Consider the following 18,021-nt stretch of genomic DNA (forward strand, 5'->3'; position numbering starts at 1 on the left):
ATGAGCATATTATCTGCACCCAGATTACAATTTTCTTTCTGAAGTTTAAAAGTGTGTTATATGTGTGCTAAGTACAGCAAATTTTAAAATGCCACACATCACTTCTAACTTGCTCTCTATCATTATTTATTCAATGTTGCTTCCAATTTACCTTGAACCAAAAAAGTGACACTAGCCTAGTTCTAATTCTTAAAAATATAGTGCAAATCAGTATTCACTATTCGCCCATCCCCTACGTTTAAAGCAAAGGGTTGTTAATAAGCACCCATTACATTGTGTTGAACTTTGCGGTTACTGCATACTCAGTGCATATTTACGCTGTCTAGTCACTAAGAAATATGCATAATTTCCGTCTCATGTCCCTCAGGCGACGGGAATGGTTTCTTTTTCGCCAAGCTTTATTCTGAAGCTATCTTATACAGCACATGTTGTACTTTCGCGTTCTATAATCAGGTGCAATATACTAACCACCAAGAATGTTACCTAAATATTGTTTGAAGTCAGTGTGCGAGCATCACATTGCATAAGGGAGAGTTCAGAGTGCTCACCCTGTGAACATGTCAACTACATTTTTCTGCCAGGTAATGTGCAATTGGTGCATTACTAAAAGTCTCTTAAAAAGGCATGCAGCTTAAATAGCAGTAATGATAAGCTATTGTTACTTCTCGTTTAACGATGCGTATGTGGCCAAGGATGGCAAAAGTGGACAGAGCAGGAAATTACAGAGGGAATCATGCAGGACAGGGCGAGATGGCCTTAATCCTGCAGGGGCCATAAGATAGGCATATTCACTATTCCATTCACAGTTCTTTTGCCTTATTCGTATTTGAAAATTTAAGTATTTCCACACCCCTTCCACTCATCTAATGAGCTACCAGTTCCATCTGGAGTGCTCCAGGGCAGTTTACTTGACCCTTTACTATTCTTGATATTCATTAATGACATTACTAATGAAATTAACTGCCACGTATTCTTTCCTGGTGTCATCGATGCAGCATGGAATTAAATGCCAGTAAAACAGTCTATATGTCAATAACTGAAACGAAGTTTAAGAAACTGTCGTTTGTCTACATACTAGGTTCCGAACAGCTTATGGAAGTCAATGAGTAGAAGTACCTAAGAATCACAATAACCAACAACCTCAGCTGGAATAGTCACGTTCCTAATATATTCGTTCAACAAACTTTGCTTTCTCAGGCGTAAGCTAAAACATAGGCCTCGTAGTACTAAGTTAACGGCTTATGCATCACTCACTCGACCTAAACTCGAACATGCCAGCATTATCTGAGATCCGTATACAAAAACTAACGTTGATACAGCGTAAAGCTGTCAGGTTCGTCTATTCCAAATATCGTGATAGTGACTCTACCTTTAGTTTAATGACACAACATAACACTTCAATTATGCAGAAGAATACAGAAACTAAAATTTCTGTTTTTGCTTAAAAATAATCCTTTGGCTATCAACCGAAGCCCTTATTTCAAACCACTTACAGCATGTAGAACATCGCCGACTCTTTAACATGCTATCAGACACAAACTGATCTTATTTCGACACAAAATAGTCGTATTTCAAGTGTGTGAAGTCTTTACACATGACTCTGTTGCTACATTTGCTGCCTTACACTGTTTTTACATTTATTATTGTTATTTTATCCTAAGTATGTGATCTTGACATATACTAATGTTTGTATGCGTTGCCTTGATACAGTCAAACCTCGTTACAACGAACACCACATTAACGAACATTTCAAATTAACGAACTTTTAAGAAATCCCGTGCCGACTGCTTATAGTTTCAATGTAAAAATATTTCACTACTGCGAACTTCAGAATAACGAACATTTCAGAATACGATCGTTATTTAATTCCCGTGTAATCTTAACAACACCTCAGTACTACGAACTTATATCCCGAAATGCGAGGATTCTTAGATTTCAGTGTATCGGCCATGGCAGTCGGAGCTGTAAGGTAGCAAACGACGCAGCGCGAAGAGCGGACGCCCTCCTGCAAAAACCAGAGATGGCACAGGAGGAGAAAGACGCGGGCGGAGAATTTTTTTTTCCCCTCCGTTGTGGAGGCGACAACACATCAGGTTTTGTAAAGGCCCAACCGCATGCATTGCACGCGCCTTTCGAGCGAAGGCAGCTGCGAGCCTGCGACAAACGGGCTCCGTCGCGCTGTCGCGACCGGGCAAATTATGAAAAAGAATCACAGAGTACATGAATGATGACATGCCAAATTTATTAGTCTTGTTTGAGATAAGGATGCCATAAAAGCGTTTCGTGACTTTCTTTTTTCGCAATCTTATGTTTAACCGCGACAGTAGTCTGCTGTGATCCCATGGGGCACCCGGAAGCATACGCTGCCTACGCTACGTCGCACTTTGCAAACTGCGTTATGTTGGGGTTAGTCCACGAGGCGCATCTCGACAACGTTTCCTCTTGCTGTCATAGAATGTTTAAGAAAAGCTGCAGCGCCTCACATCGTTGCTTCGCAGGGAGAAGGGCTACCTCACACGACGACGATGTTGACATTGCAGCAAGCTACCACCAATGCAGCAAGCTACCATCGAAACATCAAAACGAACCGTCGATCAATATTAACGACAAAATACGGCTGCTGCCTCGCTCTCCGCGTGAGATGGGGCTGTAAAGAAGGTAGTCTATAACTTGTATTCCTTGAAGTACGCGCCGATTGGAAGCATCACGAGCAAATTGCAACCGAAGCGAGGGTCAGAGATGCTGCCAATTTGCCGATCCGGGCGACAAGCGATGTTTCCTGGCTTTCCAGAAACCTGCGACGTGACAAGCGACGGCGATGGATGGCCCTCCGCGGCAGCAAATCCTGTCGGCTGTCGCTCAAAACTCGCGTGCATGCAGTTGGGCCTTAAAGGATTGCAGTGATGACATGGAGGACGATGTCACGGTAGCACCCGAAGATCGCGACGAGTCCGTGTCGGCCACAGATGCGTTGGACTACTTGAGGAAACTCCGCTTATTCATAGAAAAAAGCAGAACAGCGAGCGAAGCGGCGCATAAAAATGCGGACGGTCTAGAATCGTTCGTGATGCAGAGTTTGTGCGGCACCCGTCAAAAACGGTCACGGCCTATTTCAAATAAACGTGCCTTGTTTGACATTCACGTGTGCATTGTTGTGAGAAACGAGTTCAAGGACGTACTGTTGCAAAGGTAGGACGTTTGCGTTACTGAAATTCTATTGTTATGGTAAATTTTTGGGCTTTCACTATAACGACCTTTCAGAATAACGAACATTTTTCCGCGGTCCCCTGAAGTTCGTTATACCGAGATTTCACTGTATATGTTTATGCCCTTTTGTCCCTTGTGCATGAGCCCCTTTTTTGGGGGCTACAGTATTCTGTAAATGTAAATAAATAAAAAATAAAAAGGCCTAGCTGCCGAGCACACCACTGGCAGAGACGGCTGTGGTCGCAATAGCAACAACCAATAGGAAGGCACCTCTCAAAGGTCTCACGTGCTGTGCGAAAGAGAGGGTTGTATACATTGCAAAAATTCGTCAGAACGCCGCCGATATTTTGCTGTTTGCACTTTTTTCTGTACAGCCATCATAAGCAAGAAAGATGGGAACGAGAAGGTGGAATTTGGAGCATCCAAACGATACCAAGATAGAGCCGCTGTGAGTTTCGGTGATTTTGCGCGATTTTGAGCTTTCTTTTCAAAGAAAGCGCTTACAAAATGATTCAGTCACTCAGTGCATTTTCACCGTAATTGTACTGATACCACTAGTTCTGAAAGCCTCCCTAGCAAAAATGCCAATAGAATTTTCTATTGGTCTTAATGAAAAATCATATTTGTTGTATAAGTGCTCTATTGGAGCTTTATAGGTCTTATTAGAATTCTATTGTCACCAATAGATACCAACTGACAACATCTATTTGTCACCAATAGGACCAATAATTCTAAAAAGAGACAGGGCGTGCAAACACGGACACAAGAAAGAGATCAGGACACCACAAACGCCGACTAACAACTGAAGAGACGCACAACGGCTGAAAAGAAAGAAGGCACGAAAACTTATCTGCGCATGCCCATGCAACCGGCGAACCTATCAATCCGGCACGCGTGGCGGTCTACGTGGAAGATAACTGTTAAGGCATTTGATTTCATCTTTATGCAAGCTAATCGACGGTTGGCTCACGCATGCGCTACCACTATTCTCGATATGCCATGCTTCAATCATCAGACGCGTTTCTTCATTTCTATGCCGGTACAACACTGCGCATTCATCAAATTTTGGCGTGCACTTACAATCTCGACAATGTAAAGATAGATTAGATGGTGAGCCTCCTGTTAGCGATCTCTTATGTTCCAACAATCTCTGGTTAATGCATCGGCCCGTCTGTCCTACGTAGAAGCGGCCGCAGCTGAAAGGGACCTTATACACCACACTCGTACGGCAATCAGTGAATTTGTTGGTGTGTTTTACAAAACAATTATCGGTCCGCTTCTTGTCTTTTACTCGCTCATTCTTCCTTTGCACAGCGGCACAAATCTTACCTAGCTTATCGGCAGCCGTGAAAACAACATTAACGCCGTATCTACTTCCTACTTTCTTTAGCCTGTGAGATATGCAATGAATGTACGGAATACCTACGACACGTTTCTTCCTATCGCTTTCTGCAACCATGCTCGGACTTAACACAATAGACTTCTTTAAACGCTCAGCGACCGTGGCCACTGCATCACGAGGATACCCTACGTCTAATAGACGCGTAACCTGTGCGCTAAAGCTATCACTCATTTTGTGCTCACACGACTTGGTGAGGGCTGACTTAAGGCAAGACATGGCGATGCCGTTTTTTACAACCTTCGAGTGCTTCGACGAAAAATGTAACAGCGGTTTGGAAGATCTAGGAGAATACTGCCAGCACACGTGGTTCTTCTAGAACGTTAAGGAAATGTCTAGAAATTGTATTCCATTATTCTGAGGCACCTCTTTTGTAAAGCTCAGCCCTCCTCCATTTAATTCAAATTTTTCGCTCACGGAAGTTACCACCTTTTCAAAGTCCTCATCACTACAAAAAATCAAGTAGTCGTCCACATAACGAAAAACCTTAATAACCGAATTACCTAAGGCGCCTTCCAAAAGATTGTCAATCTTGCTAAGGTATAAATCACTAAGAACCGGAGCAACCTTAGAACCAATACATATCCCTGATTTCTGCACATAAAATCAAATGCCTTAACAGTTATCTTCCACGTAGACCGCCACGCGTGCCGGATTGATAGGTTCGCCGGTTGCATGGGCATGCGCAGATAAGTTTTCGTGCCTTCTTTCTTTTCAGCCGTTGTGCGTCTCTTCAGTTGTTAGTCGGCGTTTGTGGTGTCCTGATCTCTTTCTTGTGTCCGTGTTTGCACGCCCTGTCTCTTTTTAGAATGAATACGTACCAACTAGCTCAGCTCTCTGTTATTCTAAGGACCAATAAATTTTTTATTGGTGCCTATAGCTGGCAGCTATTTGTCACCCATAGAACCAATTGACACGTATTGGCACCAATAGGCTTTAATAGGCGACGTCTATTTGTCACCTATAGAACCAATAAATAGCAGCTATTTGTCATTTATAGAACTAGCAGGTGCAAATTGCCACCAATGTCACAGGGTTATGCATGGTATTGAAAGGCCACCTATATGTATTTAATTCACTTACAGGGTCATGCAGCAGCGAATTCAACCAAAAGGCAGTTTTGGATTTGTTCAGTATTTGAGCAAGGTGGCAGCTGTTTTACATAACAGTGTTCCAAAATATCGCAGCCATATTTTTCATAAATCTCACCAAATTAAATTACACAGATGCCTGTATATTTGTGCAATTTCATTCTGTACTCAAGGTTATGGTTATGCATTATATTTGTGGGATAAACCCGCAAAAAGACAGGTTTACAGAAAGAGAAAGTTATCATAGTTGAAAAGGGAACGCCACAGTAGGTAATGTTTTAACTGGGGTACTCAATGTTCTTGTAAAGGTTTGCACTCTGCTATCCTTGCATGGTGCAAACGGGGTGGGAAAATAAGCTGCTAATAAAATAAGCGAAGTCAGCATGTAAGGTAGAAGTCGTCACTTCCTGCTTGAATGTGTGCACACATCGTTTTCAGCCGGTGGGCTATTGCGATTCTTCGACAGCACGCTATGGAAACAAGCGCGAACAGTACGGCATCTACCAGCTCCGCTGGTCGCATTACTTTTCAAAACAGTTGTAGCCTGGGTGGTAATAAGACAAGTTATCCATGATACATTCACGAGACTGGCGTTTTTTTATTGTTACCAAGCTAAGAGAGCGGAGAAGACAAATGCGAACAGCGCTGTTCGCATTTTTTCGTCGCCTTTGTAAGTAGTAGGTGGTAGGTTGTAAGTGCAAGCTCGCTCGAGCGCTTGCACTTCTTACGACGGTGAACACCGCATTTGCATTCGCTGCCGCAGGTTACTGTACCTGCGAGGTCACCCTTAATGTGCAGAAACATGCGGAAACACGATAACGATAACAAATCACGAGCAACCGACGCCGAGCAACCAAAGTGATACAGCCTTGCCAAAAGAGCTCATTGAAGATAATAGCTGTCGCGTGAAGGCGCTGTATGTCTTCTATTTTCTTTTTCTTTTTGCAGCTGAAATTTCGGTTCGCTACGCTTTCCATGACCTTCCTTCCAATGTGTCAGCAGCTGCATATTTTCTAGGGGTTGTATATAGAGCAAAATATTGCAATACAATAGCAAAAAATAAAATCTTGTTTTTGTGGTGTGGCCACGGCACGAGCGCCAGCCAGCAAGCGAGCCGACTACAGCCAGCCACAGCCGCAGCGGATGTTTTCGGTCGAGTCATGAGTGTGTGTGCGGCATGTTCATGGTCGAAGTCGGGCTTACAGTGATGCTACCATTTGGAGCAATTCTTGGAGCAGCAAAATTTCCGTTTTGGAGCACTTTGGAGCAGCAAAACTTTTCATCTTGGAGCACTTTGGAGCAGATAATTTTGCATCTGGGAGCACTCTGGAGCAGCAAGTTTTACATCCTGGAGTGCACTACAGAAGCATATTGCATTAACATTCAAGCACCTGAATTTTATTATGGGGCTCTTATGAAGGCTAGAAATATTTCGATTCATTGCAAATCTCATGGAAAAAATCGTCTCAGAACTCCATACTTCACTCTCTAATGAAAAAATAAGGGCTCATGAAGTTGAGTGTTCTGCATTAACCTCTTTGGCGATTATTTTCGACACTAGCAAATAAACAGAATAACAGATCAATAAAATTGCTATTTATGAAATAACACTCTAAATACATCTATGGGGTTATCAGCAGACGTGGTAGACAAACACCGTGATGTACAGCAGTGCCTCAGAGCTAGAGAGTCACACTGTCCCTAATGCATTCCCCTAAGAAAACTCCAAAGCGAAAGCCAGGTTATTTTTCTTCTCGATCGACGGGTAGATCCTCCCCCCTCCCTCTCTGCAAGCTTTCTGCACCTCACCTGGTTTCGCGCAACCTCCATGGTCGGCGCACCGATCACGGAAGCAGTGTAAAGCGACGATGTCATGTGATGACATCGTAACGTGACATCACGATATATGACGCCATGTTGACGTCACAAGTTTCGACCATCTATGACGTGATGATGACATCACATGATGATTATTTTGTGCATAAATCGAACGCCGCCGACGGTCAATTTTCGTGTTTGATAAAGCATCTAAGGCTTTCGCATTAATATTGCGTATTGAACGTTAACAGCCTGGCCGTTAACAACCTGGCCTTACATACCAAACTGTCCTCCACCATGTCACCTCTGTGCCATGCGCGAAACAGCTTCGCTTATCATCCACATCACAGCTCCTCAATTTAAAAAAAAAATTATTGTGATAGCAACTATATGGACACTCTCGGCGGATTTTTGCCGTCGCCATTGCCGTAATTTTCCGTATAAAGTCCAAATTATTCACATCACGCGCATTCTAGCCGCGGATAAAAGCTTGCAAGCGCTGGCGACGAACGCGGCTGAAGCGGAGATTAAGCTAGCCGGCCGTCTCTCTCCATCGCACGGAGAGCGCATGAGATAAAATCTTCCCGCGTGCGGGCCTGCCGTCGATTGCTCATCAAACAGAGAGGAAACGCCCCGCCCGTCTTTCGTAAGGAGCATGAAGGGACGCCAAGGGAGCGGAGGGGGGGGGGGGGGAGGGGAACCGCATCGTTCGAAGCGCGCAGTCGCTTGCGCGCACGCTATCTCGAGGCATCAGGAGACTGCTCGCAAACTTGCTGTGCTCTCAACGCTTACTTCGCGTTTAGAGAACTCAGAGCACGAAAACGCTTCGGTTCCTGGAGCGGCCATATTCCCTTAAACCAGCGTTTTGTTGAGTTACGCGAGATCGGATCCAAAAGAGTTAGCTGCTAGCCTTACTTCGTTTAACAGTACAATTTGTTGGTATCGCATTCATTGTTTCGCCCTTAAGCGAAACTGAGTTTTTTTAACCGTCAGCTATTGACCCTCGAAAGCGAGGGGCGGACGTGTAACATGGTGCAGCCACTTCACTGTGGGCCGTGAGCGACGGGCCCGCTACTGACAGCTGCGCATTTGCGGCTGCTCCGACCAGGAGATATGCTTTTATTAATGAGATGACATTTTTAAAAAAGCAAACAAAAATTCGAATTGGAACCCTAGCTCGTGAGCTCGAAATGACAGGGCCTTTTAGGGAGCATTTACCGCAGAGTGATTACAAACTCGGATGCGCTGGTGGAAGGAATTACGGAAAAGCTCTTCTGGATGAAGATCCATGGATAAAGTATATCTGAGGAAAAGTGTCAACGCGTTCTTACCGTTCGCGTGCTCTTCCATAAACGCGAAGCAAGGAAAATTCCATATTGTTCCATTTCTACTGCTAGCGATCCCAGATTTCATTCCGCGATGTCCAGAAAAAACAGAAGTGACAGACATTTTAGCGGCACGCATGTGGTTATTACTGAACACTGCTTTCCTTACGTGCCCTGCGACGCTTGAAACGAGCTATCAGCAGCGTTTCTGGAACAGACGACGTCCGCCGATGAATCGCCGTCGCACTTTCTCGCTACCGATAGGCTTAGACGTCACGAGCCTCTGCGGAGAGCGCGTTTTGCTGTCGAGCTGACTTGCAGAACAGAAGTTGCGTCGGCACCGTGCATGGCATCATGGCTCACTCGTGACGCACGCGCGAGCGCTATTTATTCAACGGAATAACTCTTGGTCCATGGTTGCGACTTTGGCAGCCCCAACATCAAGCTGCACATGTTTGGACGCGCCGGCGGTGCGATTGCCGGTGATAGATACCCCGAAATCCGAGACTTTGGCGCAGTTTGGCGCAATTTTAGTCGATATTATCAGGATGGCGCAGTAAATACAATTTGGCGCACTTTGGCGCAGTTGGCGCAGGAGTGGAATCACTGGGCTTAGAAATGCTGTATGTTTGTGTCTATTGAAGGTTGCACGAAAACGCACGTGTGTAATCGCGACGACAATGCAAGGTCGGTCATGGGCATCAAAGAAGTTAAACGTTTCAGCGCTAAAAGCGTCTCGGACTTTAACAGCAGTAAGTGGTACCAAGTGTGCTGACAGGATGCTGCTCGCAAAGGTGGTTGCTTCGGAGCGCATACCCTGCCGATGTTAGGTAAGTGAACTGTTTTTTATATATTTGCTAGTCAGTAAAAGTTGCTCTCGCTGTGCTACTAATTCGCACATCTGCCAGCGTGCCCACCGGACAGCGAGGACAAGAGCGATAAATTTGCGGTTCTTTGCAGATGTATTGAAATAATACTTCTAGCCACGTAAAATGATTTTGTCGCTGCATGTGCCCAGCTCTCACAGATCTAGCATTGTAACTGGTTTGGAATAAGTCTGAGAACTTGACATAGTTTTTTAAAAAAAAGTTAGCCCCTTCAATTGTTCTAGTAGTTTTTCGGCTCCACAGTACAATAGTTTTGAACATCGTGAGGGCTGTTCGCATATACAGACGCTGCCATAGACGCACGTTATCGACTTGCGCATTGTTTTCGCGATAATCTGAAGAGACTAAATTATGTAATCGTGCCTTCGTTTACCCTCAATAATACACTTATGGAAGAGGGAAGAAGCTTATTGGCAATAAAAATTCTGTGTGGCTGTGCCATCATCAATTACTAGTCATGCTCACTGAACCCCATTCTATGACACACATGGTTGCAGTAGAGAGGCACTATATTTAATGACGATTTCTGTGTGAAGTCCCGAAGTTCACACGCTGCGATCGGTTTGGTGCTAGGGCTGTTTGGCCTTTCCCACAAGTGTCCGAAGTCCACACACGTGACTGCGGTTATGCTTCTGGGACACAAGCATAATCGAATCTGCTGTACGAATTTGACAAAAGATCCGTCCCTGTCATGTTAAGCTGTTACCTACACCCAGCTCACCGGAATTTCCCTTATGCCGATTCTACAGTGTGTTGTATCTGCATATTTTTTTTATTCTAATGCTTGTTTTGTTTCAGTAGCACATCTAAATATTTTCTTCCTTACTTCCTGGTATTTTATGTTTGTTTCTTTTTTTCAGGCACTACCCAGAGAAGCGGTGCAGTGGCACACATTCGACAAGGAAGTACAGCATGCCCGGAAAGCTTGTTGTGGGGAAGATCGCCGATTTGATGAAGTTATCCTGTAATAATGATAAATATAGCACATGCCTCCCTTCAAATGGAATTTGTTCATTTTATACAGGCGCTGCTATGTTGCAGTCCTCAAATGCCCATTATTTGATATGCCAAAATTACGAGTTCCCAGCGGAGAAATAGGCCAGTAGATTTCTAATACACAAATACAGTACTAATAGGCAAATAGAATGCCAATAGGCAAATATACTACTAGTATGCCAATAGACAAATACACAATAGGCAAATAGAGTGCCAATAGACAAATACACCAATAAACAAATAGAGGTCCAATAGACCAGCATGCTACCTATAGACCCATACGATACCAATAGACCAATATGTTCAATAATCCGATAGGCTATTGGTTTTTCTATGGGTGATTTTTGCTAGGGCTGGCACCCTCAACGGGGTTAAAACCTCACAAAAAACGCCGGCGCTTCAGCTGTGCTCCACTCGAACCGTAAGTACTCGGCTAATGTAAAGACCACCCATATAAAGAGTTCAAGGTTCAATACCAGAACATTACATTTAGCTGGGCAGCGATGTCAGAATCCCCGATCACATTTAACAGGACGTTTCCGACTTGAAACCAGCCACACAAGCGTGTGTCTGTATGCAACTGGACAAGTGCTTGACGTCACAAAAATGAGCAAGCACGATTGAATGGAGCAAATTCTCTGTGGGAGGGACAGCTCACATTTTTCATTAGGCTGCAAGCGAGTATTGGAGCAAAAGTGGAAAAACAGTAGTTTCGTTTTGAATTGGTACTCGCTGTCTGCATGCAATCACAAATGTGCGATCACCATGTATGATAACATCGATAGCCGCCACATGACTTCATCCACAGCAGTTTCGTTTTGACTCAATGCAATGCACATGCGATGTCAAAATTGTGGCGGAAGCTGCTGCTTAGCACAGAGATGAAATGACCTGCTGCCATCAAACCTGCCAGCTACATGGTGACGGACACATTATTTTAGATGAGTGGAATTGCACGTACTCACAATAACAAACACACCCAAGTAGACACACCAGATATGTCCACCATACACAGCACTCCCTTTAACTGTTTTTAATGCTTAGCCCAAGCTGGGGTAATTTATTCTCTGTTCTTTTCCTACACCCCATGATAATATATGTCTTTAATGCTTGTATGCAAGCCCACATTTATGCAGAAAGTTAAGGGGGGACACAGGGATAGTTTGTAACTTTTGAGTTTCTTAGTCTAGTCTGACAAAATTTGGCACAAGCACTAAAAATCATCTTAAAAAGGCAAATTAAAGTTTTCATAAAGATATCTTTAGTAGTTTTTATTTTATAAAAATTCTCAAGTTCCTTGCTTGTGGAAAGCCTGGCACAATGATGAAACATGCTAGGAGGCTGGAACTACTTTGTATCCTTGCTCACATACAGTTTGTACTTAATGACACTTTTAGATTATTTTTAACGGCCCTAATAATTTTCTGCGGAACATTACATGCAAATGCTTTTGTCTCAGCTAATCGTGCCATGTAGTAATTATGAAATAAGAGAAGAATGAAAGCTAAACAAAAATTCCAAGAGTGTGTTGAAGTATAGCACAGTCTATGGGTTACAATAAAACAAAGAGCATAAAAATCGGTCTAGCCATATTTATGCTATGCTTTGCACAAGCGAAGTGGCAGGAACAAAACACTCTTTTGAGAAAATGGACAACAAAGTTTTGGTTGCAGTTGACCCTATGCTAAAGTGAGCCAGGACAGTAATAACTGGTGTCCTTGCCAGAAGGCAATCGCCTCTACTTCTTGATTTGGCCTGATTTGGGAAGTTTATTACCCTCTATCATTTACCGCAGACGCTTTTGTGCATCCCCCTGGAATGCTAGTGCACGAGGCTGCATGTAAACATTTGGACATGTTGGACTGTATCTCTACTTTTGAGGCCACAGAACATGTTGTCAGGCGGCCTAAATAGTGTATTAGTTTGGTGAAGCTTTGCGATCACCCCTGTCAACTACTTACGCCTAAAGATTCATTTCCTTGTACAATAAACCGCACCCACATCGCAGAGCCGATGCCTTCTCGGCAGTCCAAAGCTGACGGCGACTTCGCACTGAACTATACCGCAGACGCGTTTTCTCACATTATTAACTTTTCTAAGTGAAACGAGAACGCTCTTCCACTAGTGGGGACATTGGACGGCCGTTTTATTGAAACGGGACCAGGAACGCACGCGCACGAAGCTCGGGTCTCAGCGGTGTGGCGCGAGAGCAAGCGTCAGCAGATTGTCTCCAAAGTAAAGCCGGTAAAGCGGCACTCGCCTGTCATCTGATAGGTAGTAAGCGTTTTGATGATAAAGGCTTGAGATCTGTGTTGTAGCACTCTCCAGTAGTGTCGCATCAACAGCAGTTACGATCGCCGACAGGAAGCCTGCAACGCATCTTGTGTGGGCACAATCAGCGCAGACCTGAGGTTGTAACAATCTTATTATGCAGCGTTGAATGGCAACAGGTCTTTGTTTACTAGAAGGTGCTGACCACTGCACGAGCTCCAAATCTAAAAACCAGGGCTGGGAGCAGCTTTATACAGTAACCACTTGTTCATTCAGATCTCATGGGACCAGGAAATATGTCTGAATTATCCAAATTAATGAATGAACAATAAAATCCAAGTTGGCGAAGCGCAACTTTACCTGCTAAAGCAGCTTGCTTGTCATCTAGTTTCTCACACAGATTCTCGCCGATACCGCAATTTTCCTCCATGCAGCAAAGAGTAGACAAACCAGGCAAACATCCTCCACTGTAAAAGCAGCTCGTCTCTTGACGTGAACGTCTGAGTCCTGGACGCCCGTAACATCCCTAATCGGTCAAGAGACCAGTCGTGAATCAAGGCTTCTTTAAGCTGGGGATGAGCTGCAGTTTGCAGCCTCTTTCTCGATGCATGAAACTGCTCGCTCACGAAGGCTTGAAGGAACTTGTTGCTCATTTTCGACGCACATTCCCGGTATTCTCCACGTCACTTCTGCCATAACTTCCTGTCACAATCTCAAAGCCTGCATAACTTCATTCGCCAAGTTGGCACTTATGGTGCTTTGATGGAACTGCCATCACTATAGTGCACGATGGTAGTGGTGCCATGCACAACACGGTGAAAGGACAACAGGAAAAGAAAAAGCTCCGCGAGAAGAGACTGTGCCGATTCGACAACCAATCGGAAAACTGTGCCAAACTGAAGGTGCAGTTATAGCGCAGTGGAGCGAAAAAAGGCACTGACATTCGATGGCGCTGTGATCGCCCCGAAAAATTCATGCCGATAGCGCAGTGTTGTACGGAACGGCGTTCCAAGGAACGACATTCCGGGAACTAGTTCCTTTTTGGAGGAATGGAGGAACGCCACCGTTCCAATGAGGATCGGTGGAACTGTAACGGTAACTCGTTACGTTTATGTAGTAACGGCATAGGGAACGGCGTTCCTTTTGTAAGCGTTCCTCGGCATTAGAAAGCCGGCCGCACACAGCACATAATGTAGAACAGGGTGGATAGGCGTGAGGCGCAAGAATCTACCACTCGCCCGTCACGGGGGCACAAGGAAGCGCGCGATGTCAAGACCGACCACGCGCGGGAGGAACAGCTGATTTTCTTTTCTTTTTGTCCGAGTCACTCTGACAGCAATCACAGGCTGTTCTGGAGTGTAGACACACCTCGGAGAACTTTTACTTGACATTCGAGAATCATCGAACCCCATTATAAGGCTGCCTCCAAGAAACGGCACGCAATTTTTTTACATAGGTGGCCTTTTGGTCGGCCAACTCGAAAGTAGCTTTTGTGTGTGTGGGGGGGGGGGGGGGGGGGGGGGTGCGTATTCGGGCACTTCTGCTGCGCGTCCCCGTGGCCTTGGAGGCATAGGGAAAAGTGGGGGAGCCGACTTACCGTAGTCGAGGCGACTACGCGTGGTTCCGCGGAGTTTTCGAAAGGTGCCAATCGTTGTCGCGAATCTGGTACAGAGGAGTCAATCGACGCTCATGGGACAGAGGAGTCAATCACAAAGCCAGAGGCCGCAGAAGATGAGGGAAGCACCGACGTGCTAACCACCGAAATCCCGCGCGGCGGCCTCCCACTGCGCATGAATGGTCTTTGGCCCCAATGTAATGGTGGCGAAGTTACACTTTCGTTCTACCCTTTGGGAGTGAGCGCCTTGACACGTGCAGCGTACTCTTTCGACATTTTATTAGTTTCATGTTCGCGCGCTTCCGACTGCGAAGTTTCGGCCCAGTTCCTGTGAATGTTTCTCTCGTAGCGTGGTCTTTAGCGGCTGGCTCAATCGTCCCTTTAGTATGTCGTGCATGCCGCCGGCAGCTATCGACAAATCTATCTTTGACACCTGGTTGCGTGGATGGCGGGGAAGAGGACCGAAACGCTGTGGACGCCGGTGCTGCAGTGGCGCCTGTCCGGTGCCTTCGATGGTTTTGTTTGGGCAGGCATCCCTTCAACATGAGAGTTATCTTCGCGGCTAGTGGTCTACAACTTTTATTATAGTTCAGTTCGACAGCCGCCGCACCGATAACATCTGTCATGCAATAAACGATACGCGTACATCCAGCACTACATTAAACAGTTATAGTTTAGCGGGTTTAATGGAATAGCGGGCTTAGCGGAATAGCGGGACCGAAATGCGCATGCGCAGTACGCTAAACGACCCGTAGTGTTTGCCGTACCCACGCTATTTTTCAGATTTAGCGTTACCGTGTTTGCGTGGTTTACGTAGTGTAGGTAAAACATGGCCGCGGTTTTGGACGCCCGCTTCGAACTGAATTTAGCGTTGATGTGGATGGATCCACTTCTTTCGTAGCAAACGACTGTGTAAAATGGCTTCGCTTGCCTTCAGGTAGCTTCGACGACCAAGTAGTACTGATAACTTAGCGTAGTTTGTGAGATCGCTTCTCATCTCGAACGTACCTAGGCCTAACCAGAAGATTGGTGTAAACAAATCTGGAACATAAAAATGTTCTCCTTTGTTGCGTGGTTCATATTTATTTACTTTTGTTACCAAGAAAGTAGTAATATTGCTGCATGCGGGAATACAGGCGAGCATTCTCAGTTTTCTTCTTTTCAGTTTTGTAGCGTTAACTACACTGGCCTAGCCGAGTCAGTGTCGCGTGGCTCCTCAAGAGCTGTGCTGCGCATGCGCGAGGATCAGTGATGTCACACAGCTGGCGCATCGGAGCCGGCACCTCCCGCTCACTCTGCCGCTGCCGCGCGCAACTCCCCGCCGCCTGTCTGCGCTTTCCATAGGAGTGACGTCGTAGCCGAGGTAGACGTACTGGTGCCGGCGCGCGTGCAGCTATTCGCCTTAGTTGTGCAGTGGCCGTTTGACACTGCGCTGACGCCGCTTGACAGCGCCTCTGACTGGCGTTTGCCAGTGTGGTTTAGCCATGGAGAAGGAGAGCGCAAATGCTGCTCAACGGCGCAGAGGAGCGGAGAAGCTTAACTCATCGGATCCCGAAGTAGTTGCCAGGCAAAATAAATATACATGCGCCACATAATATTTATACGATGTGTGTGTCATTGGAGCAGCAGTAAGCACGATAATCAAGCTAATCTTAGACAATCAGGAAAGCTAAGAACAATCAGCTGAACCTTTGCTAACGCTACGTTATCCTGTCATAGCCAAGCTAAGGCACTGCAACATTTTTTTAAACGCATTCACCCTCCGCTAGGTGGAGCCACCATCACAGTTTGTTCGCGTATACGCTATCCCGCTAAACTAAAACGCCCTGTCCGCAACGAACGTTTGCGGCATGGTAACGCTATTCCCTTAACGTCCGCTATCACGCTAACGCTAAACTATAAGTGTCTATTCTTGTTGCGCCCGCTGAGCCAGCCCTCGCCCCTACGACCACGGTTGACTTCTCCCTATTTGTGTACAACATGGCAGTACCCTGAAGCCCTTGATGGAATGGCTCTTCAAAATTGATAACGAAGAGCTGACGGGAAAACAGGTTCCTCAGTCGGATACCAACGTCGCGATGCAACTCTTGCTGGGTACGAGCAAGGGAATTTACTAAGTTGGGAATATGTATACTGGACATTATTTTCTACTCAAATTGCGATATTGAATTAGCACTCATTAAACGCCTATGTATTGTTCTTTTCGATGTGGTTTCCTGTGCAAGAAACTTATTTATATTGGTGCATGTGTGGAAATTTCTATTTGAATATCTGAAGTGCAGTATTCTGATGGCGCATTTAAAGACTGACGTGGAAAGTGCCCCATGTGTTGCACTTGTAATAGACAAGCACGAAAGTTGCAGTTAGACATGTCTGTAGTATGGCCGGTGGTCTCTAAAAAAATTTGTCTAGGAGCGCATTTCTTTAGATTAATTTTATCCACATATAATCTACTGCTGGTGATGTCAAATTCGTAAAATATATGTAGCTCAATGTTAGCTTTAAATTGGTTACTTTATAACGTCAGGATAAGCTCAGGGTTATCCGGCACTACATTTTGATTAAAAATTCGGCAGATCCCACGTAGCGTGGGAATCGATGTTATGCTAAGCATGCGCAGGATGGTGACTGTGGCGTAATTTTTCACATTGAGCGAAACGTTACAGAATGACGCTAGAGAAATGTGGAAGTTGTATATGCACACTCATATGTTGAAGAGTCGCATATGTATTATATAACCAGTTGTTTACAGTTGCGTAACGATGCCAACAGCAACATGGGTGTAACCAAAACCAGTCGCAACTTAGTATAAGATGCACCCCTTACTTTTTACGACTTTCGCGGGAAAAAATGATATATAAGATGCACCTGTAAAGAGGTTTATTGGGCGAGCCAAACGAACAGGTGGTAGCTCGGAAAAGTACGCAGGTAGAACAAGATAATGGTGTTCCAACGCCAATCTCGTGCCTTTCTCTCGCGATGATGATAGCTGAGCCCGTGTTTTCAATGTCTTCCTTTCTTCATTATAATTTCCCCCGTCGAGAAAGATGAAGCCATCTTGGCGATCTAACAGGTGGGAACAAGCGGGTCGAAGTACGGCTTGAGGCGTTCTACGTGAACGATATCACGTCCACGCCGACGACGGTCGCTGGGCGGCGTAAGAGGTTCAATGGCGTAGTTGACGGGTGAAGTACGCTCGCCAACGCGGTAGGGACCATGATAATTTGAGAGTAGTTTGGGAGACAAACCAGGAGCGGACGGCAGTACATGCAGCCACACAAGTGCTCCAGGAGCGAACGTTGCGGCAGGAGGATGATTGTCATCGCGGGCCTCTTTCTGGCACTGTTGGTCGGCCGTAGTAACCTGTTTGGCTAGTCTGTGGCACTCTTCAGCGTAACGAGCGGCGTCCGAC

At 45.4% G+C, this 18,021-nt stretch overlaps 1 protein-coding gene across 2 annotated transcripts in view; it reads right to left on the reverse strand.

Annotated features, from left to right (window-relative positions):
- LOC119379499 (actin-binding LIM protein 3) overlaps positions 1 to 18,021 on the reverse strand; it is a 618,577-nt gene that overhangs the window by 35,196 nt on the left and 565,360 nt on the right. The window lies entirely within an intron of this gene.

The sequence above is a fragment of the Rhipicephalus sanguineus genome, chromosome 1 (assembly GCF_013339695.2).
Source record: "Rhipicephalus sanguineus isolate Rsan-2018 chromosome 1, BIME_Rsan_1.4, whole genome shotgun sequence".
NCBI classification, from domain to species: Eukaryota; Metazoa; Arthropoda; class Arachnida; order Ixodida; family Ixodidae; genus Rhipicephalus; species Rhipicephalus sanguineus.